Raw genomic sequence first — 24,789 nt, forward strand, 5'->3', positions numbered from 1 at the left:
ATAAGTATTATAATTAATTTGTTATAATAATTATAATTATGTTATAATCACTGTTAACCTTTTTGTAGCTCAATTTCTTTGGGCTATGATTATTCAATTTTTCTCTACTTTTTTGTATATTCATCATTAATAAGTTCATCTCTTCCTATAATATTATTTTTTTGCATTGTCTGTGCCCATCACTTAAGAAAGCAAGCATTTTCCACAATCTCTTCAAGATATTGGAAGCAGAGGAAACACTGCCTACTGCAATCTATGAAGGCATCATTGTCCAAACAAAAGCAGATGTTCACTACAAGAAAGGAAAACCGAATACAAATATATCTCAACATAAATTCAAATATTCTCAACAAAATATTGACAAGTTGAAACCAAAAGTGTATATTTAAAAATATGTATTATTGGAGTTCCCGTCATGGTGCAGTGGAAACGAATCCGACTAGGAACCATAAGGTTGAAGCTTCGATCCCTAACCTTGCTCAGTGGGTTAAGGATCTGGCATTGCCATGAGCTGTGGTGTAGGTCACAGACGCGGTTCGGATCTGGTGTTGCTGTGGCTCTGGCATAGGCCGGCAGCAATAGCTCTAATTAGACCCCTAGCCTGGGAACCTCCATTTGCCGCAAGTGTGGCCCTAAAAAAAGACAAAAAAAACTATATTTCATGTTACTGCTTGTCTCAAAAACATTCTTATTTTTCCTCCAAAGGTAAACATGCTTGCCTAAAATAATGTTATGGGGGTGAAACGAATAGCAAAAACTGGCAAAATTTTAAAAATTTCCTTTCTTATGGTTAGGTTTAAGATATCTGCTTTTTTATAGACTATTTTTTTTCTGACCACACCCACAACATATGGAAGTTCCTGGGCTGGGGATTAAATCCAAGTTGCAGCTGTGGTGTGGGTTGCAGTGACCTACTCCACAGCCATGGCAACACCGGATCCTTAACCCACTGTGCTAGCTAGGGTTCCAACCTGTGCCTCATCAATGATCCAAGCTGCTGCAGGAACAACGCTGGATCTTTAATCCTCTGCACTACAATGGGAACCCCTTCTAAAACTTTTTAAAGAAATTAAACTTATTTGCTACTAGCATAAAGGTCAAGTAATTATTGCTGTTCTGTTTGGTTCCATGATAATTCATTTAAAAATAATGAACATAAATTCATAACTAATATGACTTAAGGACCAAAACATGTAAAAAATCCTGTTGAAATTTTGTATTATATTATGTGTTTAGAAATTAATAAAAATAGTTTTGAGTATAATGAAAAAAGGAAATTTTAATCACCATTATCTTCTCAGGATGTTGGCAGGGACAGTTTGCTCTAAGGAAACTGATGTTTTATAAGTATCTATATGGGCCTCAGGAGATATATTTATAATCATTTTAATTTAATCTTCCCACCAAGCCAATTAGATAATGATATTCCAAACACAACAGAAGAGGAAATAGCCCAGCATGGATTGAGTGTATTTACTAAAGCAACACAACTAAGTGCAGGGTGGTAATAATAATTGAGGAATAATAGTATCAAATGAAAGTTTTGTTCCATCAAATGATGGATATTTGGAGGTCACATTCAATACCAAGGAATTATACTACATAGTTTTTTTCTGAATTAAAGCTTTTTTGATTTGGAATGTTTTAAAATGCAAGCAAAAGAATATTTGGCTCACAGTTGCTCAAGGAAATAGCATCTTCCCTCTCCTCTCTCTCTGTCTCTTTCTGTTTCTCTTTGTCTCTGTCTCTCTTTGGCTGGCATGCACACACACACACACTCACACAAAAACAGAAGGCAATTGAAGATGTTTAATAATATTTTGAGGAAATAATCTCCTATTCTTCCATTCTACTAGCCTTATTATGAGAAATCATCTTGCTCATGGTCCTTTAGTCCTACAATACATTAGACATTTTATTTATGTTAAGGTGCAAGGACAATGAAGCTATAGTTGAGGCTTGCGGAATCTATTTTTGTTTTGTTACAGTAAGGAAAACAAAATCTGAGAAGCTTCACTTAAGCACTATTGCCTGCTACTACTTTTTTTTTTTTTGCTTTTTCTGTCTTATTTTCTTCCAGTTTTACTGAGATATAATTGGCATATATCACTGTGTAAGTTTAAGATGTACAGCATACCGATTTTACTTCTATATACCATGAAGTGAATGTGACAATGAGTTTAGTTAACATTCATAATCTCGTAAGGAAACCTAATTAAAGAACTAGAAAAAAATTTTCTTATGATCAAACCCATTAGGATTTACTCTCTAAACAACTTTCATATATAACACACAGTAGTGTTATATATTATCATGTTGTGCATTACATCCATAGTACTAACTGGAATTTATACCTTTTGACTGCCTTCATCCACTTCCACTTCCACCCATCCCTCAGCCCTGGCCTTTGGTAATCTGATCAATTTTTCTATGACTTGTTTGTTTTTGAAGTATAATTGACCTAAAACACTGTGTTAATTCCTGTTACATGGTCACTTTATACCTCTGAACATTTCAAAATGATTACCGTAGTAAATTAGTTATGGTCTATCACCATGTGAAGATATTACTGGAAGTTTGTATCTCAGTTTCCCTCACCTATTTCTTTCCTCCCTCCACTCTCTTCCCCTCTGGCAAACACCTCTTTGTTCTCTAAATCTCCAATTCTGTTTGAATTTTGTTATGTTTGTTTTGCTTTATAGTTTCCATATATATATATATGAAACGTATACAGAGTATGTCTTTCTTTGTCGTATTTTACTAAGTGTAATACTGTAGACAAAGAATATCACCTTTTATTTCAGGAAACAAAGGTTATTAAGGCCATCAAGCCTTCAGCCATGGTAGTCACCCCCACTGGTGTGCCCTGAGAGTAATTCAGGTTGGAAAAAAACAGGATTTAGATCCTAGATAATTAAGATAAATACCAAAGGAATAATTTCAATGAGCCCAGACTCTTGAATGTTCCCATATACAGAAAGGACTAACATCATGAGATGTCTATTTGTTATGATTAGAGGTAACATTTTTATGTTGCACTGCACATATTTTTTGTTTGTTTTCCAAAAAAAAACTCCTATATATTCTGGCTTCTTCCTTACGTCTTCGCAACAGTTCCTCAAAGATATTGGAGAGCTGATGAACCAGGCTATTCCTTAGTAAACCAGAAAATAAGAATAATTTTCAACTTTAAGGTTGTTATATATATTTTTAGTGGACAATATCCTCTAAGTTAATCTATGTTGTAAATTGCAAGATTTCATTGTCTTACATGGTTGAATAATATTTAACTGTATATGTATATATGCATATAATGCCATCTTATTCCATTAATGTAGTAATGGGCACATAGGCTGCCTCCATATCTCAGCTGCTGTAAATACTGCTACAGTGAACATAGGGGTGAATATATACTCTAATAACTGGTTTTCTGCTTTGGATAAATACACAGAAATGGAATTGATGAATCATATGATAGATCTATCTTTAATTTTTTGACAAATCTCTATGCAGTTTTCCACAGTGATTACACCAATTTACATTCCCACCAAAACTACCCAAGGAGACCCTATTCTCCACATCTTATAAAATGCCTGTTACTTTTATCTTTTTCATGGTAATAGCCATTCTGACAGGTGTGAGGTTATATGTCATTATGGCTTTGATTTGCATTTCCCTGTTAATGAGTGATACTGAATATCTTTTTAAGTGTCTATGGGACATAAGGATGTTTTCTTTGGAAAAATATCTGTTGACATACTCTTCCCATTTTTAGTCAGATTGCTTTTTTTAAAATGTTGAGTTGTATGAGTTCTTTGTATATTTTAGTTATTAACCCATTATCACATATATTATTTGCAAATATGTTCTCCCATTCAGTTGATGGCTTTTTAATTTCATTAATAATTTTCCCTAGGGCTTTCTTCATATATTATGTCATCTACAAACAGCAGCAGTTTTCTTTTCAATTTAAATTCATTTTGTTTCTTTTTCTTCTGATTGCTATGGCTAAGATTTCCAATATGATGTTGAATAAAAGTGATGGAATTGGACATCCTTATATTGTTTCTGATCTGAGAGGAAATATTTCTGCTTTTCACCAATGAGTATGATATTATCTGTGGGTTTAATATATTTGGCCATTATTATATTAGGGTATGTTTCCCCAGTAGCAACTTTGTTGAGAGTCTTGACCATGAAGAGATGTTAAATTTTGCTGGAAGATTTTTCTTTATCTATTGAGATGATCATATAATTTTATCCTTCAGTCTATTAATGTGGCATATAATGTTTATCAATTTGCATATGTTGAACTGTCCTTGCATCCAAGGATAAATCATAATTGATCATGCTGTATAATCATTTTAAGTTATTGTTGAATCTGGTTTGCTAATATTTTGTTAAGGATTTTTGCATCTATGTTCATTGGTGAAATAGGCCTGTAATTTTCTTTTTCTGTGATATTTTTCTCAGATTTTGGTATTAGAATGATACTTATCTTATAAATAAGTTCAGAAGCATTCCTTCATTTGCACCTTTTGGGAATACTTTGAGAAATATGTGTTAACTGTTTTCTAAATTGGTAGAATTTACCTATAATACCATCCAGTCCTGTTTGTTGGGAATTTTTTTTTAATTAATGATTGTTTAATTATTGGTATTTTGTCTGATCAGATTTTCTGTGTATTCCTATTTCAGTCTTGGGATTTTGTCCATTTCAAGAAATTTGTTCATTTCTTCTAGGTTGTCCATTTTATTGTAGTATGTTCATGGTAATCTCAAGATCTTTGATGTTTCTGTGATGTTGACTGTAACTTCTTTTTCATTTCTGAATTTATTGATTTGGGACCTTTCTCATTTTTGGGGGGGTAAATATTTGTCAATTTTTTTTTACCTTTTCAACGAACCAGCTCTTAGTTTCCCTGATCTTTTTTATTGTTCTTTTAGTCTCTGTTTCAATTCTTTTTGCTCTAATCATTATGATTTATTTTCTTCTATTCACGTTGGGTTTTTTTTGCTCTTTTTCTAGTTCCCTGAGGGGTAAGTTTTGGTTGTTTATTTGAGATTTTTCTTGTGTCTTGTGGTAAAGTGGTATCACTATAAAATTCCTTTAGAACTGCTTTTGCTTCATCTCATAGATTTCTGAATTACTGTTTTCTTTTTAATTCTCTATATACTTTTTATTTATTCAGTGATTTATTGTTTAGCCTCTACATGTTTGTGTTTGTGTTTTTTTATTCCTTGTAATTGCTGTGTGTGTGTGTGTGTGTGTGTGTGTGTGTGTGTGTGTGTGTGTGTGTGTATTTTTAGGACTGCACCTACAGCATATGGAGGTTCCCAGGCTTGGAGTCAAATTGGAGTGGTAGCCTCTGGCATAAACCACAGCCACAGCAATGCCAGATCCAAGCCACATCTGTGACCTACACCACAGCTCACAGCAATGCCAGATACTTAACTCATTGAACAAGGCCAGAGATTGAACCTGCATCCTCATGGATATTAGTCAGATTTGTTTCCACTGGGCCACAATGGGAACTCCACCTGCAGTTGATTTCTAATCATGTAGCATTGTAGCTGAAAAAGATACTTGTTATGATTTCATTTCCCTTGTATTTACTAAGACATGTTTTGTGGCCTATCATGTGAGCTCTTCCAGAGAATGTTCTATGCAAACCTGAGAAGAATATGTATTCTGTTATTAGTTGAAAAGTTCTATTTACATCTATTAAATGTATCTGATCTAATGTATCATTTAAGGTCAGTGTTTTATTATTAATTTTATGTCTGAATGATCTGCCCACTGATATATATGGGGAGTTAAAATTCTCAGCTATTGTTTTACTGTCAATTTCTCAATTTATCTGTTAATATTTGCTGTTGCTATTCCACTTGTGGGTGGAGCTGAGTCCTGGGATGGACAGTTGGAAGGCCAGGTTTCCCCTAGATCTTGTGTTGACTTGTGGGTGTGTGAGGCTGGTTCTTGACTCAGATGTATGTGAGATCTGTGGGATCCCAAAGCTGGTGTTGGCCTATTGTTGGGTGGGGCTGGATCCTGGGGCAAATAACTGAGGGGAACAAGGTGTCTTGAAACTGATATTGGTTTCTTGGTAGGTAGGTAGGGTTGGTGCCCAGGAGATCCCAGGGCTGGTGTTGGCCTGCTGGTAGGCAGACACATCTTGGGATATCTATTTGCAGGGCCTTACATGTCCAGGAACTGTCCGACTGCTTATGGGTGTTGCCTGTTCTTGACCTGACCAGCTCCAGGCTCTGGTATGTCCTGAAGCTGATGTCAGCCTGCTGTTGGGTGAAGCAAGATCCTAAGGAGGCCAGCTGAGACGTTTGTCTGTCTGTTGCAGAACTGATGTTGGCCTGCTGATTGGCAGGCCCACAGCCCAGTGTCCTTGGGCTGGTGCCAGAATGCTGGTAGGTGAACTGCTGATATGGCAGGCTGTGGGTCTGTGGTGGTTTTGGGAGTGTTGTTTGTCTGTTGGTTGGTAAGGCTGTGACCCAGGTGATCCCAGGGCTGGTACTTGTCCACTAGTGGATGAGGCTGGGTCCTGGGCTAGTGCTGGCCCACTGTGGGGTGCATCCAGGTTCTGTATTCCCTGGCTGCAGGCCAAGGAGGACCCAGAGCTTGTATTGGCCCTCTGATGCATGGACAGGGAGCCACAGAGTCCTGTCCCTTGTCCCTGCCAACTAGTGGGTAAAGCTGTGTCCCAGGGTCTCTGGTGCAGGGCCCTGGGAGTTAGGAGCTAGTGCCCATGCTCTGCTATATAAGGACAGGTCTTAGACCCTGTGATGCACAAGACTAGTTCCAGGGGCCACTGTGGGCTCAAGGGATCTTACAGCAGCTAACTACCTGGTGAATGGGATTGTTTCAACAACTAAAACACCTTAGTTGTTTTGCCTAAAGTGTCCAAGTTCTGGTTCTGACAAGTTGGTGGGTGGAGCTGCCCTCCAGTACTAATAAGTAGGTAGAGAATTCCAAAATGGCACTTTCCACCACCAGTGTACTCTTGGGAGAAAAAACTCCAAAAAATGTCTTCTACCAATGTTTATGTACCTGAGGAGAGCTCTAGCTGCCTCTTGCCTCTCTGGATGGCTCTCTAAAATCATCACATGGGTTTTGCCTAGATTCCTTTCAAATTACTGCTGCACTTGGAACAGGTGAGATTTTGTATGTGTGCTTTAAGAGTGGAGTTCTCTTCTCCTCAATCCTCTGTCTCTCCCAAAAGTAATCCTTGCTAGCCTTCATGGGCAAATCTCCCTGTTTGTAGGGGTGGCCACCAGGATGTATGAGACTTAAATAAATTGCATCTCTGCCCCTCCTACCTGTTTAATTGGGTTTGCTTCTTTCAAAGTAGAATATTTGTTCTAGTTCTCTGTTCTTTCTCATCATTATTTGCTGTGTTAAATAGTTGTAATTGTGTGTGCCCATGGGAGGAATTGAGCTCAGGGTCTTTCTACACTCCCATCTGCTGCTTCTTAATACATGAATACTTGGAGACAATTCTCCATAAGTCTCTTATGATTTTGTATGTAAGCAAAGGCACCAATGCTGTTTTGTTCTGTAAAATATTTCATAGGTATTTATGTAGGAAACAGCCTTGGGAAGTAGAATTCCACCAGAGCAGAGGGTAAGTTTGAATGTTGCCCAATAAAATGAAGAAAATAATCCACTCCTGGGATAAAGGGCAGTCATATTTGCTTTCAACCACTATAAAAAGTTCTGTTTTCCTCAGTTGAGAGTTTCTCTTTTGTAATGTAACCCACTGTGTGTTCTGGATTCTCCTGGCTCTTACTGTATTGCCTGTAGGAACTGAGGTTTGGGGGAATTTCTGAGAATGACTCCACTGTGGCTCCCTGGAAACCTTGCACATTTCTATGTAGAACAGATAGGCAAGATTTGACCATAATTTGTCTCAGTCTTTGCAGAATCCCTGTCAGCTTCCTGGAACATGAGATCATTTGATGTTTAATGAAGAGCTGTTACAAAGCCAATTTATACCTGCTTCCCTATTCCCCTGACTTACTGTCCAAAGACATTTTTTCTTAGCCTCCAAGTTTCAGTTTCTGGTGTCCCATGAGTCTCTCTGCCTTGGGTACTACTACAGGCTCTGAGACTGCCTAGCTACAGCATAACATCAGCTCCTCTGAAACAGGGTGTCCCAACACTCATATTGTATAGTTTATGATCTATTCTCTTTTTTAAGTGCTGTCCTAAGAGATAGATGACATAGAAGCAGGGCACTTTTACTTTTCTTGCTTTTTGCTGTCTATGTATATAATGAACTATCATAATCTAAAAAGGGCTTTCCCTTTCCTTAGTGGCCAAATTTTTCAGCCTTGCATGGGTAAGGAATCAGTACAAGAAAACGATCCTTTGGCTACTGCTATTTTTGTGAAAAATAATTGTCCTTTTACTTTGATCCAGAATTGTGTCTTTACTAGGATTCATTAAACTATGACAGGCACATTTATTAGCTTGCAAATAGTGTAAAATGTCAAACCATTCACAGTTCTTGACAATGATATTGGTAAAATTGTGTCAAATATATAACCCTAGCTGGATGATGGCTGGGGAGAAATGATTGTATTTATTGTTGAGTTCCTACCCAACAGCATCTACCATATAAATCTAAGTTTTAAAAACAGAACAGATCAATAAAAAGGCCTAATTTTGACTAGTTACATGCTTAAGACAGAGTAAAATTTATAACCCTTACCATAGTCTTGTATTCAAACTACTATAGTTTTACTTATCTCCTTGCTTGACACATTTTTAAATAAAGAACCCTATTTAAACTACTAAATCGCTGACTATTTTCAATTAACAGAATATAGAGGGGATCAGGAAATATGTTTCAGAGCATTTAAAAACACTTTGGGTTCTTTCCTCTATACTTAGGAAGTCATTATCTGTTGAAATCGGGAGCACTTAAACTGTTTTGAGATTTTAAAATACAGATGTGAAAAAAGAGTTATTAGTTTAAAAACCGATCCTTTTAGGAGTTGAATATACTTCAGCGCTAATTATAACTTTTAATGATTGTAAAGTGCCCTGGGAGACTTTAATGGAGATTGCAAGACTCCATTCCTACTGTAAATTTTCCTTCCCCATACACAGAATAATGATAAAGAAAACGTGCTAGAAAACCCAAAGGACAGAGATAATTGTATAAAGTTCACTAAATGTTAACAGTTTCCTAGTGACCCAGGAGTCATGTAAGGGAATTACAGACACATGTTCTGAAAAATATTTGGCAGAATTAGTTCTCTGGAGTTTAAATTTTTCTCAGCTCATTTTTTTTAAACAATGTTATTGCTTGCTTTGTCTATAATAGATGTTACTTAAGTCAAAAGAACAGGGAAAAGACACTATATTTGTGATTCTTTTAGGGGAACTTCCTGCTTGTTTCTAATTGACTTGCTGAAAATTCTGTGGTTTACCAGCAATACACTTCTGAATTAAAATGGCTCACAAAAATCTGAGAAGCTAGGGTCATTGGCACTGTAAGTTATGAGTTACATAATTAGTAGTCAAAGTACTATTCCCTGAAAACATTATTTTTGGACTTGAAATACATTATCTGAATTGCTTCATTCAATGGTTCATTTGTACTCAATCATTTAACATTTCTTTCTCCAATTCTTTTCTCTCTTGTGGTTGCTACAGTTCAAGAGGCTAAGTGGTGCCATTTCTCTTAATTGTTGTCAGATGTGAGCATCATGTTACGGACTGAAGAATAAAGTGTTCTTCCCTTTGGAAATAGAGCAAGGCCCCTTTTACAAGGTAAGTTATCTCTTCTACAGAATTAAATGGCTTATCAAATTGGGTAATTTATCTTCAAAACTGATCACTTAAAGTAATTTTTATTTCCTCATTTATTTCACCGTTGATACTTAAAATTACAGATGGGGTTTTCATTTTTTTAAATATCCTTAGAATATCCCAAAGAATCTACTATAGATTTTTCCCCATTTTTTAATTTAAATTTGTAAAATTATATTGGTGTTTTGAGGGGAAAAGATAATATAATTTATGGGCGTCAGACAGTTTTAATGACAACCATCATCCATATTCAAGTGTTAATCCATCTGTTAATCCTAACAGAGATTGAAGTCCAGATTGAACAATAAAATGACCATTAAATCTCTTTTTAAAAAGTAATTTTATCACTGACAAGGGCTCTTGCCCTGGTTCTTGTAAAAGTTTACAGACCCATTTTCCAATTAAAATCAATAATTAGAACACCTAAAGTAACAATATAATAATGGCTACAATTTAATGAATACCTAGTTGCCAGTAACTTTCCTAAAGCCCATCTCAGGAATTTTAAGACTCTAAAAAGTGGACTAGATTTAGGAATTGGTGGATATTACATAGATTGCACATTTCATTTTATATAATTTCTACATTAATGGTAAAGTATGAAAATTGAGATTTTCTATACTTCACGTGATTAATTTGACACAGTTAATTTTTAAAATATCTAAAATAGTGTTTAGGTATCTCTCCATGGACCCCATGGGATAATTTTATCACTGAGTATGTGGTCTGTGATAGTCAGGTTTTCCATGAAAAATCCATCAATTCTATGTAATGAAAACCAGAAAGCAGGTGTAATGATAATTGTATGTTGTTTAACTGCTCTGTCCTTTTCTTCTTCTTTTTCATTGTTTTTTCTTTAAATTTTCTTTTGGTTTTATGAGAATAGGTACAGAGAAAGTGTGGCTATGGATAAAAACTCAATGTTTATATCCTATTATTTGTGTCAACTTTAAAAAAATGCACAACGTGGTTTGTAGAAGACTGTATATAGAAAAGGCAGGCTGAATTGAGAACTTGTGAACAAAGCCAAAAAATTATTACTCTATATATAATTGATTCAAATTATTCTATAATTAGATATTTATATACAATAATTACACAGTTAAGAAAACTATTTTATCTTTTCACTCCTCTTGAAATTCTGATATATATACTTATATATCTTATACCTTGTTTTAATTAAACTCAAAATTTTTCTTCAAAGATTTTTCAAAGTAAGCATATTGTTAAACCATCAGCTTTTAAAAAAAAATTAAGTGGTAGATACCCATACAATGCAAGACTAGGAAATAATATGTGAATATAATTTCTATAATGGAAATTCTTCATGTTTTCTGAAAGCTTCTTCTATTCAGTATTTACTGTATCATATTTGATGATGATGAGTACCTTGGATTTCTTGAAAGTCTATAAAATGTATACTTTTCTATTTATATAAAGGACGTCCTATTCCTATAATTATCCTTCTTTCACAATGTCTCATTACATTGCCTTTCATCAATCCTGAAGGCTTTTTCATTTGTGTTTACTTGTTGGGTTTGTTTCTGTTTGTTTGCGTTATGTTTTTATTGTGGCCCTCATTAACTTTTTCTATCTAGGTATGCCACAAAGTCAAAACTAATTTCTTAGTCTCCATCCTAGAATGTAGAGAAACATCCATGAATTTTGTAAGTTGTTAAGGTTTTTCACATTCTTCAGAAATTAGCATTTAGAAACAAATAGCTTTTTATTTAGCTATTTACCACTCATCAGAACATAACTTGATACATTATTAATTTTAAAGACTCCCTTCTCCTCAGAAGGAGAATGAAATAAACAAAAAGGAATAGAGAGATATAGCCTTATTACAGTCAGATGATTGGAAGGAAACCCTCCTCTTTTTGTACTCAGAATCTAAAGGTAAAGCAAAAGAGCCTAACATTAACTACATTAATCTACATAGCTTTTTTTTTTTTCTGTGATGGGCTAGACTTGATAGCCTAAAAATAAAATATGGCTGTATTGCATTATTTTCAAATGTGCTCTCTTTGAGTTTTTTAATTTTTCATTAAAGTATATTTGATTTACAATGTTCCCTCAATTTCTTCTGTGCAGGAAAGTAACATATATATAACCCAAGTGATTGGACATAGTCCCCTGTGCTTTATAGTAGAACCCCAATGATTATCCATTATAAATGTAATAGTTTGAATCTACCAACCCCAAAATCCCTATCGGTCCCACTCCTTCCCCCCTCCCTCCTGGCAACCACAAGTCTCTTCTCCCTATCCATGATGTTTCTCTTTCATAGGTAGAATTCTTTAAGCCATATTTTATATTCCACACAGAAATGACAACATATGGTATGTCTTTCTCTTTCTGAATTACTTTATTTATAAGAATCTCTAATTACTTCCATGTTGCTGCAAATGGCATTATTTTGTCCTTTTTATGGCTGAGTAGTATTCCATTTTATATACATATACCACATCTTCTTAATCCATTCATCCCTTGATGGGCATTTCTATTGTTTCCATGTCTTAGCTATTGATTTTATTGTTTCTACTCCTAAACATATATCAGAAGGATTTCCATAATTAGAAAAAAATGTGTTTACTTATTAAAACATCTAGTTGAGTCTAATATATATTTTCTAAAAACCTCCATCTGGAATACCAGGCCAGTAATTTCCCCTTTCATCAACTCACTTTTTTCCTTTGGTTCAGGAATCAGTGGCAAATGAAGTAGTGTCTACCCTTCAAAGTTCTCTCTCTACCCCATCTTCTCTACTCATTATTTTAGGGTCATGACTATGAGGAAACAGAATGAAAGGTGGTAAGGTTATTTAATTTGCTGTTACGGTTTTGTCTCTTTGGGTGGTCTTTGCTGGTGATTGTTTCTGCTGTTGTTGCAGAAACTAATGTGGTTTCTTCACTGTATTTATATTTGCTTTTCAACCCTTGAAGGTAACATACTGCCTAACTGACTTGGGACATGACCTCCCCCTTTGTAATTTGTGACACCACCCTCCCTCTCACAGTATGTTCTGTGGTCTGCAATGCAGAACTTCCTACTGCTGAAGTTCCTCCACACTGGCAAGGTCCTCCTATGTCAGTCCCTTCTTAATGACTCAAGCCGTCCATTGCCATAGAGTTCACTTATTCCATAGACTGCCATACATCCTAGTTCTGCTAAATGAGGAAAGTAAAATTTTCCAAATGACAACCGATCACTTTTTCCTGTGTGTGCAAACTGTTTCAGCTTACATTTAGTCTTTATATTTTTCACTTGATAAACAGAAGCAGAATCTATGCTCACACAGTTCCCAATTTCCAAGGTACATATATCCTTATGTATGCAAAAGTTTCTCACTACATATGGCAGTCTGAATAATAACATCCAAAGTTATCTATGTCCTAATTCTCAGACCTCATGAGTGTATTACATTATGTGACAGAAAGGATTTTGCATATGTGATTCCATTAAGTATCTTAAAGGGGATAAATTATCCTGGATTATCCAGGGAGACACAATATAATTGCCAAGGTCCATGTCACAGGGAAGCAGAAGGATAGAGAAGAAGATGTGACACAAAAAGCAGTGATTGGAGTGATGAGGACAAGGAATGCCAGCAGCCTGTAGTAACTAAAAAAGGCAAAGAGATTTACCACTAGAACTGACAGAACAAAAGCAGTTCTAGATATAACTTCACTTTAACCATACAAGACCTATTTCAAATTTATGACTTCTAGGAATACAAAATATTAAACTGTGTTGCTTTCATCTACTAAGTTTATAATAATTTTCACGGCCACCATCAAAATCAAATATACCAAACAACATTCATGCGGCTATATGAAGATGGTCATGTAGTATCTACAACCCAGCAATTTTGTAAATCAAGACTAAAATCCTGGCTTTCCTTCTTGAAAACAGTGTATATATGTATAATTACACATTTTGGGGAATAGAGGAAAAACATTAAAGCATTCTCATAAAATTTATCAATGAATCACCTTTTGAATTCCTGGCTCTCTGTTAAAAAATCCTGACAGAATGTGAATTTTCCAATTCCATGTGTTTTCTCTCCCTTGATAATTCTTGCCTAGATGTGTATAGCACTTCTCAGTAATCTTAGAATAAGTATTAATCAGGTTCCCAGGAGCAAATAAATGGTACAGTGAATGTTTTTCAAGAAGATCTTAATAAGAGATCAACTGACAATGTTGTAGACAAAGATAATGGAACCATAAAGATGGTGCAGTACCCTAGGGCTCTGATAACCTTAAGAAATGAGGAAGAAGTATTTATCAGAAACTAGAGAAGAAGGTTAATGGAGAAGCAGCCTTGAGAGGGGTTATGACCTTCCCTTGAACTTGCCATCATGCAGAAGTGAAACACACACCTCCCTCTCTTAGCCTTTCCATATCTGCCAGTGTCTGCTATTGGCTGTAAGGACAGATGGCAAAAGAATCCAATGTGCTTCATGTAGGGTAGAGAAAAGAGAGAAAGATGGAGAAAGTTAGAGGGTGGATCTTGATGAGCAAATGAGAGACATCTCATAGAGTCCTTATAAACATGTTTTCCAAGCTTCAGACCCTCACCCCAAATTCTGGAGAATAGGAAAGACATGGTTCAACATCATGTAACAAATACTTACCCGACATAGGAAATGTAATAGTAGAAATACAAATGAGTCACTAGGAAACATGGAAGGGAAATTTAAGTCCATTTGGAGACTGAAGGTAGGTCTTTTTGAGATTTGAAAACATTTGTCATTTTCAGTGATTATTAAAGATAAGTAGTTGTACTTCAAATGGGTCATAAGAAGAAATTTCCTTTCAGACCTCATTGCTAAAGTAGGAAATTCAAGAATAAGATACCTTGAATTTTTATTTCATTCTTGATATGTCTGTCTCCAAATAAAAATGCATTCTTTTTTATCTTTATAAAGTGGAGAATCTGATTCCACTTTTGATATTTGAATGCTAACCACTTTTAGGCTCCACACTTCCCCCTTCCCCTCTTGCCTCACATGTGGACAAGCAGTTAATGCCTGCTTGCTGCTTCTTTATCCCTGGTGAGAAAGCTGAAACCATGGGAATTGCAGCCCACAAAACCTTCAGCCTGCTCCCACTGCCCATTTGCAAGGAAAAAAAAACAAACCCCTTTACTCAAGCCATTTCCCGCCAGCTTGAATGATTACTTTCTTCCTTTAAAAACAAAATCTCAATTTGAGTTTCCTGGTGGCTCAGGGGCTTAAGAACCTGGCACTATCACTGCTGTAGCTCTATTTTCTGCTGTGAAGTGGGTTCAATCCCTGACCCAGGAACTTAGGCATGCCATGGGCCAAAAAAAAAAAAAAAAAAAAATCTCAGCGTACAAATAAGAAATCTTTCCCTATAGCATTAATTAATTGTGGATGGAATAGAGGCTATTCTTGGGCTCTGGGAACAACTGGCAAAACACAATAGTGTGAGAAAAATTGATTTAAACCCTATCTTTAAAAAGATAAGTAATAAATTATAAATAGATATATGCCTTAATTGAAGAAAATCACTAAATAATACTTGGTCCTTTGGTCACCTACAAGATATACAAAAGGCATAAAGACATTATTTAGGAGTTCCTGTCGTGGCACAGCAAAAATGAATCTGACTACAAACCATGAGGTTGTAGGGTTCGATCCCTGGCCTTGCTCAGTGGGTTAAGGACCTGGTGTTGCTGTGAACTGTGGCGTGGGTCATAGATGCAGCTCAGATCTGATGTTGTTGTAGCTCTGGTGTAGGTCGGCAGCTGTGGCTCCAATTCAACCCCTCGCCTGGAAACCTCCATGTGCTGCAGGTACAGCCCTAAAAAGACAAAAAAAAAAAAAAAAAAAAAAAGAGAGAGAGACATTATTTAACCATTGTACTAATAACCCAAATTGTAATTCAGTTTATTCATTCCATGTTTCCAAATATCAAATGCTTAATCAGTCTTCTATATCTGGGATCTTGCCCTCACACCAGGGTATCCTATCCACTTCCTCCCTAGCCCTTCCTTATTCTGATATGGTGTCAGAAATACTGCCTTTTTATCTTGTTTTCAGTGGAGTGATTAATAATTCAACTTTCCTTTTGTTAAAGCTACCTAAACTCCCTCTGCTAATTGCTCACTTGTTTTATGATAAGGTCAGATTCATTATAAAAGCAAACTTGGTTCTTAAATGATATGCTAAAATGTGGGTAAAGAGTCAAGGAAGGGGTTAGAATTTTTATATGTGCAGACCTCTTTCTAAAACTGACCCCAGATATTTTGACTGCTCCCAACTTAAATACAATATTTTTCTTTGAGTGGGAGCAGACCTGGGCCACCTGCTTCCAAAACTGACATCTTTCCTTACCACTAACCCTTACCATACTGGGTTCTCTTTCCAGTTGCTTTTATGACAGCTTCTGTTCACTTCTATTGCTACAATGTTTCTACTCTAGCAATCTGAAAGTTTGAGGGAAAATGAGGTTTTGTACCTTTTGTACTAGTGCCATTGTAAAATTGCTTCTCAAACCCTTGAAAGTGCTTTAACCCTTTTCTATTTTTCTTCATTTTTCTCTGTGTTCTCATTTCTAGCATGGGAACACAGTAGCCTTACTTCATCTACATCAGCAGACTTCTGCTTAGTTTCATAGTCAATATTCTTACAGTGTTTTGAACCCTTAAAAGATCCTGTAATATTAGTGCTGGGTTTTAATTTTATATTTCACAAATATACACAGTTCACATTATTTTCACAGAAGGCATCTCATGGTGTGATAATTAAATTACTGCAAATTTCCCCATTCTTTCCTCTATTAGATTATGGTATTCAGTTCTCATTAATGGCACGTAATGTGACCTGAATTATGTGAATTTATGTTAGAAAATGATCATTCTGTTTAAGAACACCAGAGAACATGTCACATAAATCCTGTTGTCCTACGTATAGGTCAAAGGTATAAATAAGAAGATCAGGAAAATGTATTCCATAAAAGCCAAAGCAAGACAATTAAATATTGAGGAAAGTTAACTCTACAACAGATGTACATAGGCTATGAGGAAGAATATTTATGTAATAGGTGTTCAGATATACAAATATGTGTGATTAATGGCAGAAGGTTTCTTAGAATTTTTGATCAATACTATGATTAAATTGAGAATAAAACTTGAAACAATCTGTCCATTTGTTTATATTGAATTTAGTATAAGGGGAAATTGCTTTTTAAAAACCCCACAAACCCTTATTTGAATAGTTCAAACAGCAGTTCCCAAGTTTTAGGAACCTGAATCTCATCTCTGTTTTATTGCAATACCTAATACTTTCAAGAAACTCTGTTAGCATTTCCTATTTTATAAATTGAAGTGAATAAAAAGTCCACTTTACAAAGTTCCCTTAAGGTAACTAGAGATATCTTAATGGGTTCCAAAACATAATTTAAGAACATACAATATAAAACACTGAAAGTCTAATAATGATATTATTTTTGTTACTATTTTTCTCAAATCTTTTTTTTTAACCAATTAATTTTACTTTTGTTTTCTTTTTCAAACTCACTTATTTGCAGTGAAACAACAACTCTGAAGGTGGTCTTTCAGCAGTAGTTTGAAAATGTATAATATCACAAGCTTAATAATTCAACACAGTGAAAAACAGTCCATTAGTTCTCACAGAAAAACAAAACAACAACAGACTTTAGAGAGGGAAGTTTTTCCTTTTGGAAGCTATTAGAAATCCCCTTTTTGCTGATGAAACTTTTATAATTCATTAGCAACTTTCTTAAATTAATCTTACATCATATGATGGCAAAGAATTCTACCTATAGAATTATAGTTTCCAGAATATTACATATACATGTATATATGTATGTATATGTAGAAGTGTATCTTTCTAACATATATTGTAAACTAACTTAATGTAGTGCCATTGCTTTTGTTTTATAGTCTTTGTCATGAAACTGCCTTGTACTAGGATGAATGCCTCATATATTTGGGTAGTTAAATAGATGGGCTGCTTCATCTTGACCTTTGGAGAGTCTATATTGAGTTGGGAGGTCATTTCATTGCTTTTACCATTTACAACTCTGTCTTCCAATGGCAAGGGTGTTTCAAATGTTTTCTAATCAAGCATGCACCTTTACTGAAAGGTCAGAATACTAAAATACTATGTATCAGGGATTGAAATTATGTTTCTTCTCTCTCATACAGGAAAGTCTAATTAGAAATGCACTGCATTCATTCCCTTGGGTCTCAGTTGGCCGTGAATATCACAGCACTGCATTGAGAATGGAACACTCACACACATGGCTAGCAAAATACTTTCTAAACCTTTTTGACAATATCATTTCTCTCAATATTTTGTGTAATTTTTTTTCATGAACTTTGAAATACCCTTTCATGTTGTTCTTCAGAGAATCTTTAGTGCAAGATAAGAAAATTGAAACCAAAAGAGCATTAAACTATTATGTGAGACAACTCAAAATCTCATTTCCCCAAAAAACATGCCATTCACCATTCTACTCAATTCTACAAAATAATAACAACAAAATCTAAGCAATATACATGCAAGAAGCAAAGAAGGCCAAGTCCTCAGCCCTGCCAGGAGGCTGGTCAAAACACAGTCTTGGAGAAATCTACATAAAAGAAACATTTAGGAGTTCCCGTCGTGGCGCAGTGGTTAACGAATCCGACTAGGAACCATGAGGTTGCGGGTTCGATCCCTGCCCTTCCTCAGTGGGTTAATGATCCGGCGTTGCCGTGAGCTGTGGTGTAGGTTGCAGACACGGCTCGGATCCCGCGTTGCTGTGGCTCTGGCGTAGGCCAGTGGCTACAGCTCCGATTCAACCCCTAGCCTGGGAACCTCCATATGCCGCGGGAGCGGCCCAAGAAATAGCAACAATAACAACAACAACAACAACAAAAAAGACAAAAAGACAAAAAAAAAAAAAAAAGAAACATTTAGAAGGCAAAAATGACACAGGTGCTAAACAGAACAAAAAACTTACTGTGCAAGCATAAGGAAATAATAGGTTCATTTATTTACTTATACCTACGTACATTATGTGAAGCTCACTTTTCTTAGGATTATTTTATGGATTGCATATCTGCCACATTCTTTTTATCATGCATAAGATATTTTCTTGTGTAACTCCACACTATTTGTTTAGCATTATCTTATTGATGAATATGTATGTTATTTCAGCATTTTATTATTATTTTGAAAACAGAGTAAGTTTTGTATGTGTATGTGTGTGTACACAGGCATTTGCGCCCATGCACCTGTGTTTGTGTAAGACCAATAGCCGGAAGTAGACTTGCTATGTCAACATTTAGATGACTTCAAAAATGTGTGAAATATTGCCAAATTTCCTTCTGATGATATTGAAACAATTTAGGTTTCAACTGATAATTAACAAATGCCCATTTCTTACAGTTTGGCTGCTAATGTCTACTCCTATCCCTTTGATCTTTGTCAGTATCTTAGGAGAAAATTATTAGCACACCACTCATCACACACACACACACCACACACACACACACGCACATGCACACGCACACTCCACACACTCTTGTGCATTGTAAAAAAACAAATTTGTCTTCCAATACAAAATTATTCCATGTCTAAATTTTACCCTCCCAGGTTATAAGGTTCTAGTTCTATTCATTAACTTTGAGCCATTGTATAACTTGCAATTCTGTAAGTTGTAGGTACCTGAGAGACAGGTAAATTCTGTCCTGTCTATTAATGATTTGATTGGCTTGCCACTACCAAAAATTACTTTTGTCTCAATATCCTTTATTCCGTATTAATTTGGGCTCTTTTTATTTTTCCTTCGAAATAATTAAAATATCTGCCTGGTTCTCTCATATCATTGAGTAAAACAAATGTTTTAACATGGTTCATTTTTATATCTGTGTGTGAGTCTTGATTTTATCTTAATAAAAATTACATTTTGAGTATGTAAGTATATAGATATACCATATAGTATATGTGTGTATACATGTATCATACATATCTATCTATATCTATCTGCCTGTTTATAAAATTATGCATATTTTAATCATTTTTGTCTAAGAAACATTATACTGGGTGGAGTTAAACAGGCAAGGAAGGCTTTAAGATTATTGCAATGGGGATCAAAACTACAGCAACCAAGGAAAGGGATTTAACTCAACTCCATTGAAATAAAAGGTGAGAGTGTTTTTAAGAGCTGGGATCAGAGAGTGAAAAAGTACTACAAGATGTGCATTAGAGGGGAGATTGGTCTCTGTGATTAGGCCCATCTGTGTTTGCTGACTGGTGCTTATTGAAGGTAGGCTCCACCCTCCCACAGAGACGAGTAGATAGAGGCTCTAACTTTTTTGATTATTAAACTTCAAAGGAATGACTTCAATGTCCTTGAGAAAGACATTTCTGTGATGTGAACCTGGCAAGAGGCTGGATGAAATTTTAAATTTCAGAGGAGCAGGGGAATAATTTATACTTTGAAGTTTTCTAGAGTATATGATCTAGGAAAAGGGAAGTCAGGGACCTAGAGCCATGAAGTCTGTCTGAAGTTTAGTCAAACTGAAGAGAATATTAAGGCACTGTTGGTCGTTTGTTAAGTTTCACAAAAGAACATATTAATAAAACCTTAATTTTGAAATAGCTCTCTGAATCTTTTTTCAGTCCTCACCTTGTTGCTAACATTTGTCATTCTCTTCCTCTACCCAACATCTGATCTCCATTTCTGTGTCGACAATTCTTCATTTCACATCATCAAAGCTGATAATACCAGTTCTTTACTCTCTCAGCCTTCTGTGTTTGTGAGACTTAACATACTCTGAAGGCTATACAAGTCAGGCATGTCCATCTTATGTCTAAATCACAACTTAGGTGAACAAACACGGTATTATCATAACCCATTTTAGGAAGCATGGCAGCAGGAGCTGCATCTAACTGCAGTTGGGTATAGTAGCAGAGGTACTAGTTGAAGCAATCACTGTCCAGGAGGTGGTACAAATTGTTGGGAATGAATTCACGAGTTATTTGGCATTATTTTAGCATTCCTCTTAATTATGATACTCCTAAAGTTTGTTCTTCTGAAAACCTGAGTCACTTACCTCTTTTAATAATTCCCTTATGTGCTTTGTTAGCAAGAGTATTTTTCCAATACTTGTAACAAAAACACCAAGGCTATTCCACTTATTGCTTCCCCAATAAGATGGTAAATCTTTACTCTTTAAGAAAGAAAGAAAAAAATCTATATACCCTTCTTTAAATATATCACTACCTTATGGGAGGTAAATCCAGACACATATGTTCTAAAATATTTTTTATTTAACTTAACACATTTAGTATTTTTGATTCTTATACTTTTTCAGAATGAATTTATTAAAAATGTTTTTAGAGGTAAATCCTTTAGTTATATTTACTAAGGAAATAATAAAATTCCAAGGATAATCTGAATAGTCTGTATTTACTAGTCTATGTGTTTCTTTAATGTGTTGGTATATTTTCAAAATATAAAGAACATGAAACTTTTATTGGAAAGCAAAATTTTTCATGCTGCTGGCCCTTGGCAAATGAATATTTCAAGTGAAAACCGTTACGTTTCAAAGCTGTAAATATGAGTAATCCTCCTGATGACTAAGCCATTTAGCAGTTACTTGGTTTCCTAAAAAGTTAATAGAGAGACCATTTGAAAAGAACGTATCTCTTTTTAAATTTTATTTTAATCACCTAATTACCCAAGAGGCTTCAAAACATTGACCCATATATATTACCTAGCTTGAACTCTGCACCATTATACAATGATTCTCCTTGCAGCATTTGATTTTTGTTGATTTTGATTTTTTTTTTAATTTCAGTAAAACACATAAAATTGACCACTATAATCATTTGTAAGTGTACTTACTGGGTTGAAGTACATTCACACTGGTATATAACCACCACTACCAACCATCGGTAGAACTTTTTCATTTTGCAAAACTGGAACTCTGCACATTTTTAAACAAAGGATCTCTATTCTCTCTTCCACCCAACCCCTGCTAACTCCACTCTACCTTCTTTCTCAATGAATTTGATGATGTTTAAGAATCTCATAGACATAGAATCACACAGTAATTGTTATTTTTTGATTGGCTTCTTTAACAGCATAATGTCTTTAAGTTCTATTCATGTGGTAGTGTGTGTCAAAATTTTATTCTTTTTTTTTTCCCCACTGTGCAACAAGGGGATCAAGTCATCATTACATGTATACATTACATTTTTTTTTTCTCACTCTTTGTTCTGTTGCAACATGAGTATCTAGACATAGTTCTCAATGCTACTCAGCAGGATCTCCTTGTAAATCTATTCTAAGTTGTGTCTGATAACCCCAAGCTCCCAATCCCTCCCACTCCCTCCCTCTCCCATCAGGTAGCCACAAGTCTATTTTCCAAGTCCATGATTTTCTTTTCTGAGGAGATGTTCATTTGTTCTGGATATTAGATTCCAGTTATAAGTGATATCATATGGTATTTGTCTTTGTCTTTCTGGCTTATTTCACTCAGTATGAGAGTCTCTAGTTCCATCCATGTAGCTGCAAAAGGCATTATGTCATTCTTTTTTATGGCTGAGTAGTATTCCATTGTGTATATAATACCACCTCTTCCTAATCCAATCATCTGTTGATGGACATTTGGGTTGTATCCATGTCCTGGCTATTGTGAATTCTTTTTTAAAGTTGAATAATTTCCCATTCTATATGTACACCATGCTTTATTAATACATCCAATTGTCAATATGCACTTGGTTTGTTTCCACCATTTATCAATTGTGAATAATGTTGCTATTAACAGGAATATATACTTATCTTTCATGTCCCTGGTTTTACTTATTTTGGGAATATATAAAGAAGTGGGATTGCTGGATCATATGATAATTTTATTTGCAGTTTTTTGAGGAACTGCCTTAGTGTTTTCCATAGTAGTTGCAACAATTTTAAATATTCTCACTACTAGTGTATGTGTTCCAGTTTCTCCACATCCTATTAACACCTGTCATTATTACTTGAAAAAAATAAAAGACATTCTAATGGGTATGAAGTCATATCTAATTGTAGTTTTGATTTGAATTTCCCTAACAATTAGTGATATTGAGCATTACCTTTTCATGTGCTTTTGACTCATTCTCTGTCTTCATTGGAGGACTGTTTATTCATCCTAGATTATTTTTTAATTGGGTTGTGTTTTGTTGTCATTATTGAGGCAAAGGAGTTCTCTATATATCTGGATACCACCCCTATCTGATATACAATTTACAAATACTTCCTTCCATTCTGTGTGTTGCCTCTTTACTCTGTTGATAACATTCCTTGCATGCAGGTTTTGAATTTTGATAAAGTCCAGTGTATCTATTTCTTCTTTTGCTGTCTTATACAACAAATCATTGTCAAGACCAATGTCATGAAGCTTTCCTCCTTTGTTTTCTTCTAAGAGTATAATTGTTTGAGCTTTTGAGTTTAGTTCTGGGATCCACTTGAATTCATTTTTGTACATGGTATTAGGTAAGGATCCAACTAATGAATTTTCTGTCCAGTTTTCTCAAGCCCCATATGTTGAAAAGACTGTTCACTTTTCCAAAATTGTTTTGTCTACTTGGGGTTCCTTGAGATTCCATAAAAATTTTAGAATGGATCTTTCTATTTCTACAAAAATGTTCTTAGGATTTTGATAGAGTGTGCATTGATGCTGTGGAGTATGTAGAGTAGTATTGACATCTTAACTGTATTGATTTTCCAATACAATGAACATGTGATAGCTTTCCATTTATTTATGTCTTTATTTTCTTTCAGAATTATTTTGTAGTTTCATTTTACAAGTCTTTCACCACCTAGTTCCTAAGTACATTATTCTTTTTGATAATTTTGTAAAATTGAATTAAGAATGGTATGTTTTCACTTTGAGGATAAGATTTTAAACTTATAGAATTTTTGGGATACTAAGGTGTCATGGAGTACATGGCAAAATTGAAAATATACTTCATATTTTGTTTTCATCTCAGTTTTCTATTGCCTTTTAATACTAAATCCTGAAATTTTATTAACTTTATATATAAAAACTGGTAGTTGAAATATTAGTCATTTAGCATAATGAGAACACTAATGATGTAAAGTGCTCCAAAATTCTGTCAGTTTGCTACAAAGAAACTTTTTGAGAGAATTCTAATAATTATTCTACATAGGCAAACTGTGGAAGCAGAGTTCAAACAGAATAAATGACCTAGCCAAGTTCATACTATAATTTTAAAGTTATTGTAAATTTAAAACCTTAACAGAGAGGACAAGATGGAGGAAGAGTAGGGTGACATGCTCGCCCTCTCCCACAAACACAACAAAAAAAGCACATCTACAGAATAAATGACTCACACAGAACAGCAACCAATCGCTGGCAGAGGAACCTAAACTCCAATAATGGCAAGAAGTTCGTGACATTACTGGGCAGAACGGGAGAAAAGAGGAGAGTGAGAGAAGGTGAATCTGAGCTGGACGGGTGCTCCCGAAAGGGAACTGTGGAGGAGAAAGGGATCCCGCACCCTGGAAAGTCACCTACACGGGGGAAAGATCAAACGAAGCGGAGGAATCTACAGATGCAGAGAAGAGTGTAGCAGTAAGTTGGAGTACAGAAAAGCCGATCAAGAACCCAACGGACCATCTGAACTACGGGCACAGTCACCAAAAATTGAGACGCCTGGGTGGGGGCTGGGCACCAAATCCTCAGCTCCAGAGGTCAGTTCCCGGGAAAGGGACAGGGGACGCCTGCATGGGGGCTGGGCACCAAGATCTCAGCTCCAGAGGTTAGTCCATGAGATCGGGCTGGGAGGGGTGAGGCGGAGCGGAAACTGCTTGGGAGGTCTAGAAACCATTTGATGGGGCAGAGACTGCCTGGGAGACTAGAAAACAAAGCTGTCGCAGAGGAAGGGAGCAATACTCTAGGGGCGGGGA

General features: G+C 35.5%; 1 long non-coding RNA gene across 1 annotated transcript in view; it reads left to right on the forward strand.

Moving 5' to 3' along the window:
* Positions 1–24,789, forward strand: part of LOC102165580 — a 324,487-nt gene that overhangs the window by 208,710 nt on the left and 90,988 nt on the right. Inside the window, exon 3 of the long non-coding RNA XR_002336020.1 lies at positions 9,677–9,793. This is a non-coding gene — a long non-coding RNA (uncharacterized LOC102165580). The remainder of the gene's footprint in view (positions 1–9,676; positions 9,794–24,789) is intronic.

The sequence above is a fragment of the Sus scrofa genome, chromosome 1 (genome assembly GCF_000003025.6).
Source record: "Sus scrofa isolate TJ Tabasco breed Duroc chromosome 1, Sscrofa11.1, whole genome shotgun sequence".
Classification (NCBI taxonomy): domain Eukaryota; kingdom Metazoa; phylum Chordata; class Mammalia; order Artiodactyla; family Suidae; genus Sus; species Sus scrofa.